This window comes from Zonotrichia leucophrys, chromosome 1A (assembly GCF_028769735.1).
Source record: "Zonotrichia leucophrys gambelii isolate GWCS_2022_RI chromosome 1A, RI_Zleu_2.0, whole genome shotgun sequence".
NCBI classification, from domain to species: domain Eukaryota; kingdom Metazoa; phylum Chordata; class Aves; order Passeriformes; family Passerellidae; genus Zonotrichia; species Zonotrichia leucophrys.
This window is the reverse complement of record NC_088170.1, coordinates 812,501-832,276: the sequence shown is the minus strand read 5'-3', so window position 1 is coordinate 832,276 and position 19,776 is coordinate 812,501. Positions and strand designations below refer to the sequence as shown.

General features: G+C 43.7%; 1 protein-coding gene across 3 annotated transcripts in view; it reads left to right on the top strand.

Annotated features, from left to right (window-relative positions):
* SOX5 (SRY-box transcription factor 5) overlaps positions 1–19,776 on the top strand; it is a 592,640-nt gene that overhangs the window by 261,475 nt on the left and 311,389 nt on the right. For all 3 annotated transcript variants that reach the window (XM_064734430.1, XM_064734449.1, XM_064734440.1), the window contains one exon: positions 15,246–15,403. The gene's annotated coding sequence lies outside the window, so the exon portion shown is untranslated. The remainder of the gene's footprint in view (positions 1–15,245; positions 15,404–19,776) is intronic.

The window sequence follows — 19,776 nt, the reverse complement described above, 5'->3', positions numbered from 1 at the left end:
GGGGAGTCAGAGGAGCTGAGCTCAGCTGGGACCAGAGCAGCTCCTCTCCTGCAGCACAGGAGCTCCTGAGCTGGACATCATCCATCCATTCATCCATCCATCATCCATCATCCATCCTCCATTCCATCCTCCGTCATCCATCCATCCATCCTCCATTCCATCCTCCATTCCATCCTCCATTCCATCCTCCATTCTCCATTCCATTCTCCATTCCATCCATTCCATGTCCATCCATCCATCCATCCATCCATCCCCCATTCCATCCGTCCATCCATCCATCCATCCATCCATCCATCCATCCATCCATCCATCCATCCATCCATCCATCCCCCATTCCATCCTCCATTCTCCATTCCATTCTCCATTCCATCCATCCATCCCATCCATCCATCCATCCATCCCCCATCCCATCCTCCATGGAGCTGCCAGAGCAGCTGGAGCAGGATGGGCAGCTCCTCCTCTCCAGTTTCCCTGTCCTCCCTCCCGAACTCTGGCAGCAGCTGGAGTTTCCCCTGCAGTGCAGCTGGGAAATGGGAAGGACTGGTGGGGTCTCCTGGCTGGAGAGCAGCCTGTGCCTTGTGTTCTGCAGACTCCAGCCCAGAGCCTGAAGCTCAGAGAGCAGACATTTGTGCTAAACCTTGCCAGGGAGGTGTGTTTTGGGAAGCTTCAGCTGTTGTTTGTCATATATTTAGCTTTTATCTTTTTTTGTTTCACCCCCTTTGGAAAAGAAGGAAAGTTCATGCAAATTGCAAAGCCAAAATTGATAATTAAGACCAGATTCAGGTTGTGCCTCCATCACACTCCTGCCCTCTTGTGTGAGTGCCCTGTGATACACTTTTGAACTGCAAAAACCTAGGATGGTTTCCCCTCTTCAGTGCAGACAATGGACACACAACAGGACAGAATTTATGGGCAAGTTGAAAACTGGTGTTTCCTAACCTTAATGTGCTTAATTTTCACCTTTTTCTCCCAATGTTTCTTGAATGTTTTCCCCCACAGTGTTTCTGTTGTCACTGATTTCAGAATAAACAGTTAACTAGATCTGAAAATAAGTATTTCTGTCTCATGCAGCTTCTCTGAAGTTACTGGTTTCATGAGGGCTGAATTTGGCCCATTGCATCTAATGAATTGTATATTCCAAAATCAATATTAATAATGCCAGGTGCTCTTTTTAAATAGACTGTAGACATTCACATAGTCTGTGTAAAGTTCATATGAAATGATACTTGCCCATTCTTAATTCATTCTTTTGCTTAAAAAATGATCCTTCAGCCTTTCAGTTGTTGGTTTCTGGGATTCTCTTGGACATCTGTATTTATCATTTAGGAAGTCATCAGCAGTGAATCCTTCCCTCCTCAAGTTTTTGTCATAAGGTCCAGGGTTTTCAGGATTGTTGACCACTTCTCATTGAGTTTGGGGTCTGCTTTTGTGGTTTTTCAATATATTTGTCAGTTATTCTGCTGGTGAGTTGGCAATTTATCAGTTGAGGAAAATGTACAGCACAGTTAAGGCACAAGGAAGGAAAATCAACCTTGCGCTTGCTGAAACTCTGCATTTTCTGCAAGGCACCATTTCAAATGGGGATATGAGTGAGTCACAGAGGATGGAGGGACTCACAATTTCCATAGTAGAGCACTGTTTGCTAGGATTTTCTGACTTTTGTATTTATCATTAGAGGCGTCATTACACAATGTGGAAGGAAAAAAAAAATCCTCCAGCCTTCATAATGTGCCTTCCTGATTGTAAATGGGTCTGGATATCCTGTGCTAAAATGTCAGGTTAGATCCTTTGTAAACTCTGAGGCCTGCTCTCAGAATAGAACACTTCTGGAGTGTATTAAATTGGTGTTAATTGAGAAACACATATGCCAATGACATTTTAAGCTCCGCTAAATAAAACCAAACCTTTAGCAGGTCCCTATCACAGAGAGATCCTGAGATTTCACTGAACCTGCTGCTGCCGTCATCTTTTTTCCATCTATGCATATGTTGCTTGCAATGATATATGGTAACTCCTGATGCAAATACCACTCATGCTGTTACAGCTTAAAAGGCCCAGAAATAGAATGCAAACACAATGTCTGTTTTTTTTTTTCTTCTCCATGTTAGAAAAACCTATGACCAGCAGCCTAAAGTTTGATTCCTTTTCCCTGCAGTTTTCACACCAGCTGACTTCAAAACATGCGTTTTGCGCTGCGAGTCATGAAAAATTCATCATTTTGTCTCTTTTTCTAAAGGGGGCTGGTTCTGCAGGTGTCCCAGGGCTCTCTGGCTGCTGCCACAGGGCAGCACTTGAGGAGAGGGCCTGTCCTGGGGTGACCCAGTGCCCAGGGCCTGCGCTGACTCCGTTCCCCAGCGTGGCTGCCCCTCTATCAGCCCACAACGTGTGTGCTTTATCTCAGTGCAAACAAAACCACTCGAAAAGCACAAAACAAAACGGGGACTGAAGTCCCAGTTGTGTCAATACACACACATGGGATGTGGCAATGTCGTGTTGCACATTTGGCTGGTTGCAGAGCAGAAAGGGCAGCCTGGGGGTTTCCTGGGGCTGGCTGTGGGCAGCACTGGGTGCTCAGTGAATTCCTGAATTCACAGTGAATTCCTGCTCCGGTGCAGCAGCACAAACCCTGCCTGGCTCTGCAGGGCTGCTGTTTTTGGAACAGCTGCCTTCTGCTGAAGAGCATTGATGAAGTGTGGTACCTCTGACCTGGCATGGTACAGCTCAGGTGAAACTCTCATTGCTCTCCCAGGCAGCTCCTGTGCCCTGTTGGGGGGCAGATATGGGGAAAAATTCCTGTTCTTTACTCGGAAATCAGGCAGCTGAAAGTAACAACACAAAGTAACCAGTTCGTTATGCATGATGCCGGTTGTCACAGACATCTTTTATGGAAAATCTTTTCCTTAAAATTTTTCCTCCTGAGAAGCTGAAAGGCTTCAAGAACAAAATGTAAACTATCAGTATCTGCTGCTGTGGAATGCAACAGGTGCATCTGTGATTGGTCTCATGTGTTTTTTGTAATTAATGGCCAATCACAGTCCAGTTGTGACACACAGTCCGAGCCACAAACCTTTGTTATCATTCTTTGCTATTCTATTCTTAGCTAGCCTTCTGATGAGAACCTTTTCTTCTATTCTTTTAGTATAGTTTTAATGTAATATATATCCCAAAATAATCAACCAGCCTTCTGAAACATGGAGTCAGATCCTCGTCTCTTCCCTCATCCAAGAACCCCTGTGAGCACCATCCCAGCCAGTCCTCTCTGCAGCTCACCCTTACTCCTGGTGTTTCAGAAAAGCCCTTGGCTTGTGGAAGGTCTGCTGGGAATGTGGCATCATGTAGGACATGGGAAACCAGTGGATTTTCTCTGGGTCTCAGTTGGCTGGGTGTTGGCCTGTCAGGAGCAAGGACTGGGGTTTATCATCTACCATTATCTAATAAAAGGGAATTAATGAAGCTGCTTAGTTATTGAAGTGGTATCTCCCTTGCAAGCCTTCTCTTGTGTGAGAAGTACTAGACTGTTTATAGTTCCTAATTCAGGACATGCATTTTTGGAGTCAGCCCTGTTTTCCTGTTCTTTTTGGTTGTGTCCAGTACAGTGCATGTTTTCAAGATGGATATACAGCACCCTACATAGATGGTAGCATCCGTGCAGATGAGGAAATGCAAAGCCATTGAATTAACCTGGCCTGGGCAGCCCTCAGTGAGTGCCAACTCTGTAGGTTCCGTGCTCAGGCTGTGCAGCTGTAACATAAAATATTCCCTCCTGTCTGTCTGCTGGTTCATCTGCCTCCTGGAGCTCCATGCAAGCAGGAATGGCTCGGGGGAGGTCAGGGGGAGTTCAGGAGCTCGGAGGAAAGGGTCAGTGTGTGTGTGAGTGCAGTGTTGCTCGCTGATGAGGCGTCCTGGCAGGCTGTCCCACTCACAGACACCCACAGTGCCCTTCTTGTGAAACGCGGCCTGCAGCCACTGGCTGGAGGTGACTGTTTTATGGCTTTCTTGCTGGCAGTGTTGCCTCACACATAACTCTGCTGGAAACCTGCAGATATCTCCAGGATTCTGCTGCAGTTGCTGCAGATAAGCATGGAATGCACAGAGATCTGGGACATCTGCACACTGGCACACGTGGGAAAGAGGGAGCAGAGAGTGTGCACTGCAGCTGGGGCGTCTGAGTGTCCTGGGGAGGTGGGACATCCCTGTGACCGTGCTCACAGGGGTTTTGGGTGAGGGGAGAGACGGAGATCTGAGTCTATGTTACAGAAGACTTGATTTATTATTTTATGATATATATTACACTAAAACTATACTAAAAGAATAGAAGGTTTCATCAGAAGGCTAGCTAAGAACACAATAGGAAAGAATGGTAACAAAGGCAGCTGTCTCGGACTCTCTGTCTGAGCCAGCTGGGCTGTGATTGGCCATTAATTATAAACATCCAAGATGGGCTAATCAAAGATCTACCTGTTGCATTCCACAGCAGCAGATAATCAATGTTTACATTTTGCTCCTGAGGCCTCTCATCTTCTCAGGAGGAAAAATCCTAAGGAAAGGATTTTTCATAAAAAGATGTCTGTGACACATCCCCATACACCCATGGTGTGATGGGGCAGCCCAAACAGCTTGGAGCTGTTCCACTCCTTGAGCCCAATGCTCTTTTCCACTCTCAGGAAAGCTTTTGTAGGTGAATTGGAGATTAATCCCTGCACACACACACACACTCTGAGGATGCTGTGGCTGCTGTGCTGCTGGCACCTCGTTGCTTTGGAGCCATCAGTGGGAAGGGAGCAGCCAGGTTTGCAGGGGGACTGTCAGCAAGGAGGAAGCCCCAGCAGGGCTGGGGACCAGACAGTCTCTCCCAAGGCAGGTCAGAGGGTGAGCTTGCTGTTTACAAAATGGGTAAACAGGCAATTATTCAGCCTGGCAGCAGGCAGAACACCCCACAGGATGTAGATCCTTGCCAAGTCAGCGTTGTCTGGCGGGGAAGGGGTTGGAGATCCAAGGATCCCTTGCAGCAGCAAAAGGGAGCTCTCTGCACTCTGGAACCTTTGAGGGTCACTGTAGGATGCCATGGAGCCATTAGGGAGCTCTCACGTGCCAGAAGCAGTTTAACAGGCCCAGTGTTGGGCACTTAATTGTGTCAATAATTATTCACGCATTAGCACCGGCTCCTCCTTAAAGTGTGTGCTGCAGTGACTCATTAACTTATTGCTGGTATTCATTACCAATAAAATTAGCCTTTTTTTTCAAAGTGTAAAACTTATGTTTTATGGAAAAATATTGCTGGAAGTACCACAGCTTTGCTCTACTCCCTGCTTGGTGCAGAGAAAAGCAAGAGATGAAGCAATATTTTTTGTCCTGAAAGACGCCCTCAAATTATAAAGAGTTGTGTGCTTTTTTTTTATTTTCTTTTCCTTACAGTGGGTTTTATGTGCTTTAATTGGGGCAGGGGAGAAGCCTGGCTTTGGCTGTCAGTCCTGTGTGCATAAGTGCTATTTCCTGGTTATCAGAGGGAGGAAGATAACCAGCGTCTTTGGATGAATCAAGTGTTAATGTATATGCAGCTGTCTGTATGTGAAATGTGCCCCGGTGCACTTTGTTTCTGGCAATGCTGATCATTTCCAGTGAGCCTGTACAGTATATGTGCCTGGAAGGAGAGCAATTGTTACACAACTCCTTAATCCCAGCCGTGATTAAAACCCCTTTTGTTCCCCCCTCCCTGCATTACCCCAGCCTATCATCTTCTCTGAGAAATCATTTGGCAAGTAGAAACATGTGTATTTTAGGAGAATAACTCCTTTTCAAGCATCAGTTTTGCTTTTGTTCTGCTTTTAGAACTTGGTTTTTTTTGCATTCCAACATACAGCGCCGTTCCCAAGGCGTGGGAGGGTCATAGCCATTTTTTGAGTGAATAAGGTGTAATTGAAATATGATGTATGCAGATACCATCACTTGCACTGCAATTATCCAGATTGTTTGTTTGGTGGGAGCATACTTTCAGCCAGGGGTTGGTCAGTGGCGTGACACAGCTGAGAGAAATGGCAAAGAGCACGTAAAAAGTGTCCCAGTGTGAAATTTCCCACTGCACTGGGTGCCCACGGAGGGAATCACTGGGAATTTTGGAGGTGAGGGCCGGGGCAATTTCAGAGAGAAATGTAAAGGACAGGGGGGGCTGGTGCTTAGGGCTTTGACAGCCTGTTTCATGTGGAGACCAGCAGTGAATGTGGTCTTGTTGAAACTTGAAACAGCTCTATTAGCAGCTTGATTGGGGAAAGGAGAGGAGACCAAAAGTAAACAGAAATGCGCGCTCTGGAGATGGGCTTAATTGTGCACAATGCATCTTGCCTCTGTGCAGCTTACTCTAATCACTCCAAATGGCAGCACACACACTCACACACACAAATTTGATCTGCTCAAGCAGATAAAACTGCTATGTGTATAATACTGCCAGGCTAGGAGGGAAAAAAATGGACATCTGTTTAACAATTCTCCATTGTAGACAGGATCATAGAAGCGCTGTTGCCTGCCTGTCGTGTTCAATCAAAATGAATAAAATGCTGATTTAAAAAGAGAAAAGAAATCAGGCAGAAGACCACCTCAAAGTATTTGCTTACGCTATTTTTTTTTTTGTTCTCATTTCGGCAGCAAATGAGGAAGGGGAATCCCAGGGGCAGAGGAGGTTTCAGGAACAGTGAGGGGAAGATATTTGTTTTGTTTTGGTATTTATCCTCAGCGCAGCCGAGAGAGGCGTGCAGCAGTCGGAACTAATTGTGGCTCACTCAGGAAAGTCTTCATTAGCACTTGCCACACATGGTTACCAGATGTGCTGAGGAAGGGCTGGGAGCAGGGAGGAAAGGCTACGTGGAGAATGGGCTACACACTTCAGCCTAATAATCTGCCTTTTGTTTTCGGCTCCATTGTGCTGGGGAGGGGAAGAATGGGGAGAGGGAGAAATCCTGGCCAGCTTTTGATGCAGCCAGTTCCTCCCAGCTGAATGGCATTCCTTGTGCTGCAGCCTCCTCCAAGGGAGGAAGAAGCCCTCAATCACGGCCAAGTAAAGAGGGATTTATCCATTTATTTATTTATTTATTTACTTATTTACTTATTTATTTATTTAAAGGGCTGTCAGTGAACCATTATCCCGCTGAACTCAGCTGGAAGCACTCGGACACCCAAACTGGGGAAGCAGTATCTTTCTGACCAGCCTGGGAATCTGAGCTGGGGTGGGGATTTTTGTGGGCTCATGGGCTCCCAGAGCATCAGTGGGGCTGTTAAACCTCACAGCCCAGCAGCAGCAGCAGCAGCATCTCTGCTCACCTGTATCTCTGCTCACCTGTACCTTGCCAGGGAGTGTGGGATGCAGGCAGGAAAGCCCAGTCCAGCAGGAAGGCAGGAGCAGCTCCGTGCTCCTGGTAGTCACCCTGAGGTTGGTCAGATGTTTAACCTCCTGTTTAATTAAAACAAATTCAGCAGATTAGAAATTAGAAAAAATTAGAACAAACTTTCCATGCATGATGGCTGTTGCTGCTGCAGACCAAGCCCTGGCCTTGCTGCTCGCAGAGGTGGCTTTCACAGGAACCACTGTTAATTTTACTGCAGATTTGAACAGAAATTTTGCTGGTTGCTTTTTAGGAAAAAAAAAAAATGCACTCTTCTTCTTATTTTAAGCTGTTCTTCTGCAGGGGACCCTGTGTTACCTGTGTTTCCCTGCCATCTCCCCTGCTTCAGCATCACTCCTCCCCTCTCACAGCCCCTCAGTGCTCCCACAAGATGAACATTTTTCATGCAGGCATCAAGGGAGAAAGATCTCCTCCTCTCCTCCTGTACTCCCCTCTCCATCCCAGTGGTAGGAGGACATCACTGTGTGTGCATGACAGGGCTTGGATGACTCTCCAAGGCCTGAATAATCAGGGCTGAAGGTTTAATTATGGCACTACACATGATGGCCACAAGATTTGTCACTCTGGTCATGTGAAAGAACAGCACTAGATGAACTTCTACTAATTAAGCACTCTGTTTCTCTTCCTTCTCAAAACTGGAAGGAGGTATAAATATGGGAAATCACTTATGTTAATGTGAAATAGAGACATTTTTGGAATCTTAAATAATCGGAGTTGAACCTAAATCTTTGTGTCTCTGGCCTTGTTTTATCCAGCTCAGTTTGCCAGTCTGTAATCTCATCCTGCTTTGGAGCCTGGAAATGTTCTTGCTCACAATCTCAAAGCAGAGCAGATGTTGCATAAATAGAAAATAGGTTGTGTGCACAACCTAATCTAAGCACAGGGCACAGAAGGAGGTTTGGATGAATGTGAGCTAATCAGGGCACAGATCTGCTATACTTTGGGACTTAGGACCAAATTTTTTTCCAGCTATATTCTACTTGGCAGAGCCCAAACATGCCATTCATGTTTTCCCACTGCATGGCTTGTGGGTGTTTTTAATTTGTTGAGAATAAAGCAATGCTCATCAGCTCAAGCTCACTGAACAAATGGGTGGTAAAAGTTGTTCTATTCCATCCTTTCTTCCATGTTTGACAGATTTCTGCATCCACTGGTGTTATTCCAGGTCCACAATAATCAAAATTCAGAAATTCTTTTTTTGGATTCCCTCAAATGAATTAATAAAGCCAAATTAGCTGACTTATTTGTATCTACCTTTCCTGCTGTGGGATGTAGAGCCTCCTTCAGCCTGACTGTATGGCTTCAATAAAATATCTTTATTAACTATCAGAAAGGCCCAAGGAGAAATTTGGTAAACTCCCCAGCCTATTTACCATCACATTTTTTGCAATAGCTGCTATTGCATCAGTTGTTTTCTTAATAAAATTGAGTGCCATATTTGCAATTTTTCTAATGCTATCCCCAATTATTTACACAAGAATGAACTGTGATTGTGCCAAAGTGTATTGTGTAGGGACAATGTGTCTGCCTACAATATTGTGTGTTTAGAAAACACAGCACAGCAAACTTGATGTTTCTGTCAAGTTTGCTTTCTTCTGGAGATGCATATACATATATTTATTTTTTTAAGTGCTGCCCACAGAGTGAGTTTCACAAGTAAATGTTCCTGCCTTCGTGGTGAAACCACAGCCATGTACAGCGGGCATCATCACAGGTGATTTTCATAGCCAGGTATTGCACAGACACAGGAATTAAGATTCGGAAGGGCTATTTGGAGGAGTAAGTGAGTTTTTGGCTCAGATGCCTGTGCTCACTGCTCAACAGGTTTGCAGTTACTTGGGGCTCCAGCAGAACTCAGAGGAGCTTCCAGAAATCTGACACACCAAATGCAATTTTAAGACATTCTTTGTATTAACAACTTCATCTTTAATTATTGTGAGTAAATTGTTTTAAGCATTGATCAGCTTGGAGCTGAAGGCAGAAAGATCAGATTTATTTCCTGCTTTTTGTGCATTTCCATGCTGAAGTCGAGGTTTCAGGCAACGAGGCAAATATTTTTATGCAGATGCAAAACTAATCAACCAAACATGAAAATACTCCTGTGGGGCTTCCTGGAGGCCTTGCTGGGGATACTGCAATGCAAATAATATATGATGCAAATAATAAATAATCCAGTGTCATATTGTAGGACAGCAGGATTCAGCTAGGGATGGAATATACTGGGTGGTCTGTATGGGCTGGTACCACCTCCCTTTTTATGATGCTCAAAATCTCATGGTTTTGCTGCCTGGATCTCCTGTCAGGCTTTTTGCACTCTCCCAAAGTTCTTCTATACAGTGCTCCATTAAAATGCATGTTTCCTTACAGATTATGTATTTTAAGTGCAAGAGAATTGGAAATCCTTCTTTGGCCTCCTGTAGCTTTTTCCTCTGTAGCTGGCTGAGCTCGAACTACTTCTCTTTCCAATAGGGTATGTATAATAATAGTAATAATAATAATAATAATAATAATAATAATAATAATAATAATAATAATAATAATAATAATAATCTTTCCAATAGGATATGCATAATAATCATCATCATATTGTATAGTATTGATTATATTCTATATTAATATAATATGCAATACTATATATTACATCAATATGTAATATATAATTATAGACTTATATTAATCTATTAATATATATTAATTATATTATGATCTTAAATATATGATACTATATAATGATAATAATAAATAAAATTATTTTTATCAGTAATCTGAACAGTATTTATCAGTAATATGATTATTTTTATCAGCAGTGCTCTGGGTAATTAGAGAGTATCCAGCACTAATTAATGCTGCACAGTGAGTGCATTTTGCACCCTTTTCCCCCTGTGATTTGCCACTTTTCCAGTACCAAGCAAGTGACCACCGCCGCCAGGCAGGGTGGAAACTCAGGCTCAAAAAGAGGTGCTGGTAAAGTTTAAAAGACCTTGGCACATATACCACATAAAACCCTTTTCTTTTTCCTTCTCCATCCCCAAATCTGCTGAGAAAGACAAGGGATCAGATTGATTCATTTGAGTGATTTTTATATTTTTAATTTTCAATGATTGGGCATTTAGTTTCATCATACACAGAAGAAGAAACATGATTATGAAGGAAGAAGCATTCCCAACTGAATAAGTTTGGTCTTATTTTGTTTGTTTTTATTTATTTGACTTTGACTTCATTCTGTTTCAGGGGCAGAACCAATTATCTTCCCAACACAATGTCTGCAATTTTATCAGGAAGCTTACAATATGTAACAAGTCTTGCAGAGCCCTGTTATGAGATAATATGAATGTGAAGGAATCTCTACCTCCACTCACTAAAAAATACATTTTTGCTACAAGGAATTGCGGTGAAAAACTTGAAAATACGACATGGGGGCAGCCTGGAGAAGTAAGAGAATGATAAAAGGATCTCCAAGGCATTGGGAGGCATTGTTTGTATGTTTCTAAGCATTATTGTTATGGTAAATCTTAGGACTAGGTCTGGTCTGATGGCTTTTTGGTATTTGGGAGGGGTACAATATCTTTCAGACCTTCTCCCCAGGTTGTTTATTTTCTCTGCTTTCTAGAGGTGAGGCCGTGCTGTAATCCAAACCAGGAGAAGAAATCATGTCCTTGCCTAGCCTGGTATTAGTTTCAAATTCTATGCAAAAGTTTGAATAGATTTTTCTTTTCCCCAGACAATGCAACTATGACCTTTTCTCATCAAAAGGAAAGAACCAAAAACAACAATAATTTACACCAGTACAATGCCATTCTTTGTACCATTGGTGAATTTGAAACAACCTTAAAAATGAAAAATAAACAAACCCAACCAAAACCGATTTGACTATATGAACAGTAATTTCCAGATCATTTCTTAACTTCTGTGAGCAAGTTTCCTCCAGCTGAGGAAATTCAGAATAGTTTCCATTTTGATAAGAATGGAACATCCATTCAGCAGACAATAGGAGCTGTTTAAACCTGTTAAATACTATGAAATAGATGTGTACAGCTAATTAAGGTATGTGTTGAATAGTAATTATGTCATCCTGAGGGATTTACAAATAGACTCTAGTTAAAATTTGATTCAATCTTTTATCATTCACAGAAGGTGCAAATTATTATTCATTTTACATGCTCTGATTTCAGTTCTAAAGGTAATCCAGAAAAAAGGGAGAGGGATTTCTGTTTTATCAGCATTGTTTAAGAACTAAGATCCCTTAATTATCACACTGTACCAATAGTCTGCTACCCAACTCACTGAAGCAGTCATTCAGCTTTGAAACTAACAATTTACCCTCCAAGCAAAGGGAGATCCAAGGAAAAGTGTTTAGTCAGCAGGCAAAGACACCAAATTGTATGTTTTGGCTTTTGTTGGTGCTCCTGTTTCAGAGCTGTGCAAACGAGAGTCATTTACACAATGCCTTTCAATCAAAGGCATCAAAGCAAAGGAGACAGATTTCACAAGGAAATTTAAAAAAAAAGAAAGGCAAAGGTGAAATTATTTATGGGATCCAGTTCTTTTAAGCTTCTGGAACCTCTTTCCAGGCTTATACAACATGAATAGACTCTTAGTCTTGCTCCTTTATGCAATATCTCATCAGAGCAATGAAGAATTAGATAAGATTCCTGATAACTTTGTTAAAGTATATTATAAATTCTTTTACAAGGAAGTTACTGCAGTGTTTCTAGATTTATAACAATAATTGGCAATCCCCATAATTACCACTAAAGCTGGCCAAAAATGAAAATTAAAAAGAACGTGTTTCATGAAATATTTTTGCGTCTTGGAAGGAAAGCTGTATCTTTCAAGGAAATTATATCTTGCACCTCTAAGAGGGAGAGCAGCAGCTACCCAGCAACACTTAGAAATGGTGTGCAGTCCTTTAAGTTGAGCTTAAACAAAGCTGCTGGACTTCTTGGGAAAAATTATCCAGGTGTAAAACCTAATTTGCTGTGCCATGATTTTAACCTTCCAGTGGAAGTGGCATTTTGGTAAGGTGAATAGAAGAACCCACATTATCTTTGGTTGGTCGGCTTGGTTTTCTTTGGGAGAGACAAATGGGCTTGACATTACTGGCTTTCTCTGCACACCCCATCATATTTAATCTTTTGACACAGCTGCTTGCTCGCAGTACGGTTTGGAGTGCTATCCACTGAAAAACTGCTTGCTTGGAATCTATCAGAGAACTACCAGATTTATGCATAATTTTTTTTCATGCAGGCTCTCAGTGTGTTTAATAGGGGTGGCAAACACTGTAATAGAAGTGGAAAGTGTTCCCAGTTCTTAGCAAGATAAGGAAATGTTGTTTCTTATCTGTGATTCGAAAGGAGATGAAGGGTCAGTGAGGTAAAGATATGTGAAAGCTCTTTCACACTTGGGAAGAGCTACAGAGGAGGAATGTTTCTCACTGGTGCCTGGTTTGAGGGAAAAGGAAGAGAAAGAGGCAGCTCCTACGTAAAGGGAAAGGATAAGAAAAAATGTCAAGTAAAATCAGGGAAATGTTTTGGTTTATTTGCTTAAAGATACAGGTGCACAGCTCTGAGATTATTGCCACAAAGGAAAGAGCAAGTCAAGCTGAGGGCGGCTTTCAGTGCCCAGTGTTGTGGGTGCTTTGGGATTTCTAAAAATCCATAAGGTTTCAGAGATAGCTGAGAGGAGCGAGGAGAGTGGGATGGGCTCCAGGAACGCTCAGTTTTGGGGGATTGCACAGGAATTTAGGGCAGCCTGCTGTTTTAGGCTGTGCCTGTGCCATCCAGTGCAGCCCCTTGGAAGCTGTTTTTCACTGTGGTGTTTGCAGGAGTTATGAGGATGGGCAAAGTTTGATGTCAAGACTGAGCATATGCCAAACTTAATAGTGGAGCTAGTAGGGTCTGCAGCCAGTTAAATAAATTGTTTTCCTCCTCATCCTCAGTAGCTTTGTAGGTTATCATCTGATGTGGGCTGTAGGAACCCTTGCATGCCTGGCCTGTGCTGGCATTTGGGCTGGGAGAGAGCAGATGCCCCCAAATCTGTCTGTAGAAAGCAGAAGAAAACTATCCTGAGGTGTTTTTTTTGGTATTGGTTTTGTTGTTGCGGGGGGTTATGGTTTTTGGGCTTTGGGGTTTTTTTTGTTTGTTTTTTTGGGGGGGGTTTTGGGAGTTTTTTGGAGTTTTTTTTGTTTTGGTTTTGTAGCATTACAGCAGCAGCGGATGCATTTCATCACTGCGCTGAGCTATTTTTTTAGCACATCAGCTTTCATCTGCACACTTTTTAATTTATTTTGTTTATTTGCAAACAACTGGCTGGTAAGTGAGAGGTGGCATCTCCTGTGTTGAGAGGAGGAATGTCATCTCAGAGAGCTGGGGAGTGAAGTGAGAGCCTGAACAACTCCTGAGTGTGCTATCCAGACAGCAAGGCCTGTGAGGAGCTGCTGGGGTTGTTTATCTTGGAGAAAAGGAGGCTCACAGGGACTTTATAATTCTTGAAACTCCCTGATGGGAAGATACAGCCAGCTGGGGTCAGCCTCTTCTCCCAGGACAAGAGGACGTGGCTTTAGGCTGCACCAAGGGAGGTCCAGGTGGGACGCCAGGAGGAATGTCCTGACAGAAAGGGCTGTTAAGCATTGGAATGGGCTGCCCAAGTGCCCAAGGAGGTGGCAGAGTCAAGGTCTCTGGAGGGTGTTCAAGAAATGACTGCATGTGGCACTTAATGCCATGGTCGAGTTGACAAGTGGTGATTAAAGGCTGGATTTGATCTCGGAGGTCTTTTCCAACCTGAATGGTTCTGTGATTCTTTCACTCTTGGAGAAGAAACTGATTTTCTCTTTAGTAATCAGAAAACATGAGAAATGTGTGCCCAGTCCTTCTCCCTTTGGACTGAAGGCTGCAAGCTGACCTGTGACAGTGTCCACAGGGGTTTTCGGGTGAGGGAAGAGATGAGGATCTGACTCCATGTTTCAGAAGGCTGATTTATTATGATATATATTACATTAAAACTACACTAAAAGAATAGAAGAAAAGGTTTCATCAGAAGGCTAGCTAAGAATAGAATAGAAAGCAAAGAATGATAACAAAGGTTCTGTCTTGGACTCTCTGTCCGAGCCAGCTGACTGTGATTGGCCGTTAATTATAAACATCCAACATGGGCCAATCAAATATTTACCTGTTGCATCCCACAGCAGCAGATAATCAATGTTTACATTTTGTTCCTGAGGTCTCTCAGCTTCTCAGGAGGAAAAATCCTAAGGAAAGGATTTTTCATGAGAAGATATCTGCGACACTAAACTGGCTTTCAACATGAATGGGAAGGGAAATTGTGTCACCCTGCTGCTCTTACTGGGATATGTGCATCCGTTTCCTTCTTGACAGATGAATACATGGGCTAAACTTTTGGAGCTACATACTTAAAACTTGCATTTTACTTTCGTGCTGAAGAGTGCAAGTAGCTAAAATAGCTGGTAGTGCATGGAAGTTAATTCGTTGCTGAGCTTCTAATAGTAACAGATTTCAAAACTTATTTTTTGAATACATTTTGGAGCTGGTGGAATGCTTGAAAGATTCATTTCTAACAGAATTTGCATTCTGTGTAATTTGGATTTAATAGCTTGGTATAACACAGGCAAAAGGGTTTCTGAGTATATGACTCTCTTTTTCCATGGCACAGTAGGTATTTCATCTTAATTTTTGGTTGCATGCTAAGAAATCAATATGTAAAGCATGAGAGTATGGATACTTGAAAGGAAAGCATCAGAGAAGTTGAATAGTCATGTATTGGGTTAATATTAAAAACTGGAATATTTCTGAGTGGGAAAGGGCAATTCACAAACCGCTTCTTCCCCTCCAACAGCTAATTCAGAAGCACAATTGTGTGAGCAGCCCCTTGGCAAGAGGACCCAGTGCAGCCTGTGACAGAACTGAGTGGAGATGATCCCAAGCTGAGAGTCACAACAGGATCTGCTTTGAGTTCACCCAGCGACCTGCAGGCTCATCCAGCACCCAGCACAGGTAAGAGATCTCCACAGAACCTGCATTCCCCAGGCGTTGTAGCATCCCAGCCATAACCCCTGCTCTGCAGTGCCTGCAAGTTTGGAAGCTGCTGATGCAGTGCCAGGTGCTAGTGCCAGGGTTTGTGGGGTTTCTTTGGGCTTTGGGTGTCTCTTGGGAAGGCCAGCTCAGAGTCCTGGTGCATTTGTCAGCAATCCTACAGCACGGAGCTCATACACAGAATATTGTCTGAACCAGAATTTAAGATTAGAGGAGAACTGTTGCTTGAGCCTTTGTATCTCATGTCCATGTAGATCAGGAGAGGTTTGTTAGAGCTAAGCAGGAGGTCTAGGTCAAGGTGGGGAGTGTGATGGCTCCTGGCCTCTTGCTGCAGCCAGCTCCTGGGGACAATAATTTGGTCCCAAACTGTGTTCTTGTTACAGAATAAACAACAAAACCCCAATGAGCCAAACCCTGAGACATTCCAGGCTGCCTTTTGAGCTGTGTGCAAACAATAGGGATCTAGCTGAGAGGGGTACCTGCCCTTCCAGGCTGCTGGCAGCTCTTGGGCAAGCTGGTGCTCCTGGGCTGAGCCCTTCCAGAAGGCACTGAGGGTGGCATGGACCCCCTGAAGCTTCTCCCTTGCTCTTCTTTCATTTCTAAAGCATTGCTCTTGGCATGAGGTGCCAGATTCCCAAGCAGACCCAAACTTTCCTTTTTTTAAAATACAGAATAACTGTGGAGTCCTTATAAAATGCTCTGCCATGTGAGAAGTCATGTTCCATGGGAACAGGGGCACATGCCCTGCTCCTGCTAACTATATCCAAGGTCATAAAAACTGAGGGCTGTTCTGCTCCATCATCATTTCACTGGGAGTGTCAACAGCAAGAAAATATGGGATTTTATTCTTTGTGGCTTAGTTTTGGTCGGAGATGGGGTTTCAGACTGGTAATATCCTTTCTCACCTAACATCCCCAAAAGATCTTTGCATGAAGATGTAGGCAGCACACTGAGGGTGTCCCAAACACCCTGTTTTACACCCCAGGTTTGGGGTAAGTGACTGTGTGGTGTGCAAGGAAGCACAGCAGTTGTTACTCCCCCCCAAAATGAGGGGCTGCCCCTGCAGCTGCATGGGCACTGAGAGCCAGGGCGCTGCCATGGGGCAGCAGCCACAAAAGCCACTTTCCCACAGATACCATCCTGTCCTGGCTTCAGATTATTCCTGAATCATTAGCCCTAATGAAGGGCTTTTGTCATAATGGGGAAAAAGAAAAAAAAAAAAGCAAAATAAAAAAGAAACAAAAAAAAGAAAAGGAGCAGACAAGAAGGAGAAAAGATGGGAATAGCTGGGATTATCTGTGTGCTGTCTCTCAGGTCCAGTGACAACAGCACTACAATGGGGAGCTTTCAGGGCTGCATATGGTCTTCCTTCCGAGGGAGTTGATTAAGCGACTCCGGATGAAATTGAAATCCTGTGATTTGACCTTTGTCTGGCCTGGGAGGGCTGCAATTCGCATAACAATTTCCTTTTGTTCTTTGTTTGGAGTTATTAATCCAACATGAGCCTCGAATTAATCAGGGGTAGTGCGTTGTTACATTTCTAATTCACAGCTCCACTGCTTGTGTCTTTTTTAATTAAGGCCGAATGATAGCAGGCCTTAGCCCCTGATTGCAACACTTACTAACCACACATTGAGGGATGAAGAGGCTAAATAGGCAGAATGAGATTACTTCAAGGTTTCACTTAATTGTTTTTGCCTTTAAGTAAAGAGCACTGAATGAACATTGTTAATGCCAGGCTGCCAGCCTTTCTTTTCTATATGTGTTACGTGTGTGCAGGCTGGGGGAGACTGGGGCTGGTGCACCAAGGCCTCTGATGGCTCAGGGGTTTGTAAAACTGGAGCCTTTGGTTATTGATTTAAACCATTCCTCCCACCTCCCCTGGGGGGCAGGGGCAAGACAGGGAGGAGTGGAGTTGGAGAGCATTAAACTTCAGTTGGATGCGTGGATTTCCTTGTGTCCTGAGCAAACCCATGGTTTGTGTGGTTTTTCTTGCTTTTGCAACTGGTTCAAAGGTATAAAAGGCAGGAAGATTGAAGGCTATCAGAGACGCTGAAGAAATGTGCTGACACACACAAAGCTCCCCAAAGGCTGGGAGTGGTAATAATCATAATAAAACCAAGGCCAGGCGGTTGTGTCGCAGCAGATTTTGCTCATGGGAAGGGTGTTTGGGTAATTTTCAAAAGCCATTTGTAAATTTGTGTTGTGAGAGCCGTTCAGGGCCACGAGGGCGCAGGTGCTATTGCAGGGGAATGGTGTGGATGATCTCAGACAGACCCTGGGTCACACAGTCTGTGCCAGACACTCAGGATGCCAGAGAAAGAAACACGCTGAGTGTCCAGCCTTGCAGCGCTGGTTTGCACAAACAGTTCTGTTAACTTAGAAAAGAAAAAGGGAAGGAATAACAGCATTCATATTGCAAGTTTATGCCCAGTGTTTTGACCTCCTATGGCACAGTGCTTTGGATGGGATTGTTGTGGAGAAAAGGTTGATATTCAGGCTCCCAAACCTTGAGATGCTGAATGTACAGAAATCCAATTGAATTCCATTTGTGCCACACACCTGCAATATCAGCTAGAGCTCTGTAATTGTGGGGAACTAACTCTCTCTGAGCTGTTTCATCCATCCAAGGAGCTGGAGGAGCTCCTTGGGAGTTTTCTGTGTAAAATGGAGAGCTGGTGTTAGACACACCAGGAGCACATACAGAGCTGCTGTTGTGACTCTGCCATGGCACATCCAGGGCCACAACCCTGCTCCCAGTTTCTCTGAATTCCTGGGGTCTGGAGGCTGCTCCACACAGGATTATCTAGGCAATGATGAAACCTCCAGGTAGATTAAGCAAAACTACACTGTAAGCTCCAAAGGACAAAAATGTGCCAGGTTAAAAGCTTACTTCTGAATTTTAAACTGGGTCTCCTTTTTCAGATGGGCCTGAAAGGAACAGGCTATATTTAGCCTTCCATAGAAATGTATACAGTATGTGAAAACAAAAAAAAAAGCTAACACACCAATCTTTAGATCTGGCTTTCAGTTGGCCACTAGTGACTTCTATGATCAGTGATGTCAACACAGGATTTACACTGAACTGGGTTCACAGGTTCAAAGCCATTTTCTGCACTTTGCTGCTCTTTCCTTGGGTGCTGCCTGATCCTGTGTGTCAGCACACTGCTGGTGGATTGCCAGCCCCCGTGCTGGGAGAAGTCAATGGGATAAGAAGATGCTCAGCATTAGTTGGATAGGGCTGCCTGACAGGCAGTTCAAGTACCTCACACATCATTTTGTTTTTCAGAGGCAGTTTTGATGCTGTTACATTAAATGACACCTTATTCTGCAGCTGAATCACACTTTGCATGGAGAGAATAGGGTTAAGCACACAAGGATCTGACCATCTATTGCTGGCTGTTTATTTCTATTTAAAGACTGAATGTTTCACATTTGTCCACCTTGTTCTCTTTTTCCTAGAAATCTTTGCTGTGTTTGTTTACAGCAGACCCAAATCCAAAATTGAAATCTATTTTCAGTGCCGTTCTGTGTTTCAAACCTACATCCTTCTTTTTTTATTATTATATTATTGTTTGAATGTTCACTGTTGTTGATTGAAAGGTGTCACATTACACTTCTAAAGGCTGCCAGGATCAATATGTTTCTTATGTGAGAGTTTTGAAGAATATCTCAGACTCCAAGGCCCAGTTGCCCTGTGTCCTGTTTAAACCTCATGGCAGTGGTCATTCAAAGTGGTATGTTTGGGATGCTTGTAAAATCTTCTTTTCCTCACTCTTGCACATAATGTTCAGCATTGATGTATTCAGGCTCTCCCCAACTAACCTACAGTGCCATGTAGAGCTCTGAGAAGGATGAAAGAAGTTGTACAAACCGATGGCAGTGGAGTTGCAGTGGTTCTGGAGAAGGTTAACCCTTGCTGTGAACTGTCCTGCAGGACCTGGCTGGAGCCATGTTCCTGTCAGGACATCTCAGCACTTGGCTTGCTCCGTGTAATACGGCATTACTCAATCCTTTCAGTTACTCTGTGAAGGAAATTAGGCTTCTTGCCATTCTCAGGAACAAGACCAGGTCAGGGTACATGATAATGCTCTTCCATCCTTGCCCAAAGTGGGCACTTCTTTTAAGGGGCAGTCCCTGCAGATCTGTAGGTCACTTGCAGCCACACCAATCAACACTGCTGAGCCCACAGATCAAATCAGGAGTGACTTTTGCTGCTGCTGCTCTTCCTGGCAGTTTCAGGCAATCTGTTGCTATTCCTAAAACCTTTCTGTTGGGATCAAAGCTGCCCTGAGCTCGGTGCGCTCCCCACATCAGCAGCGAGCCTTGTGCAG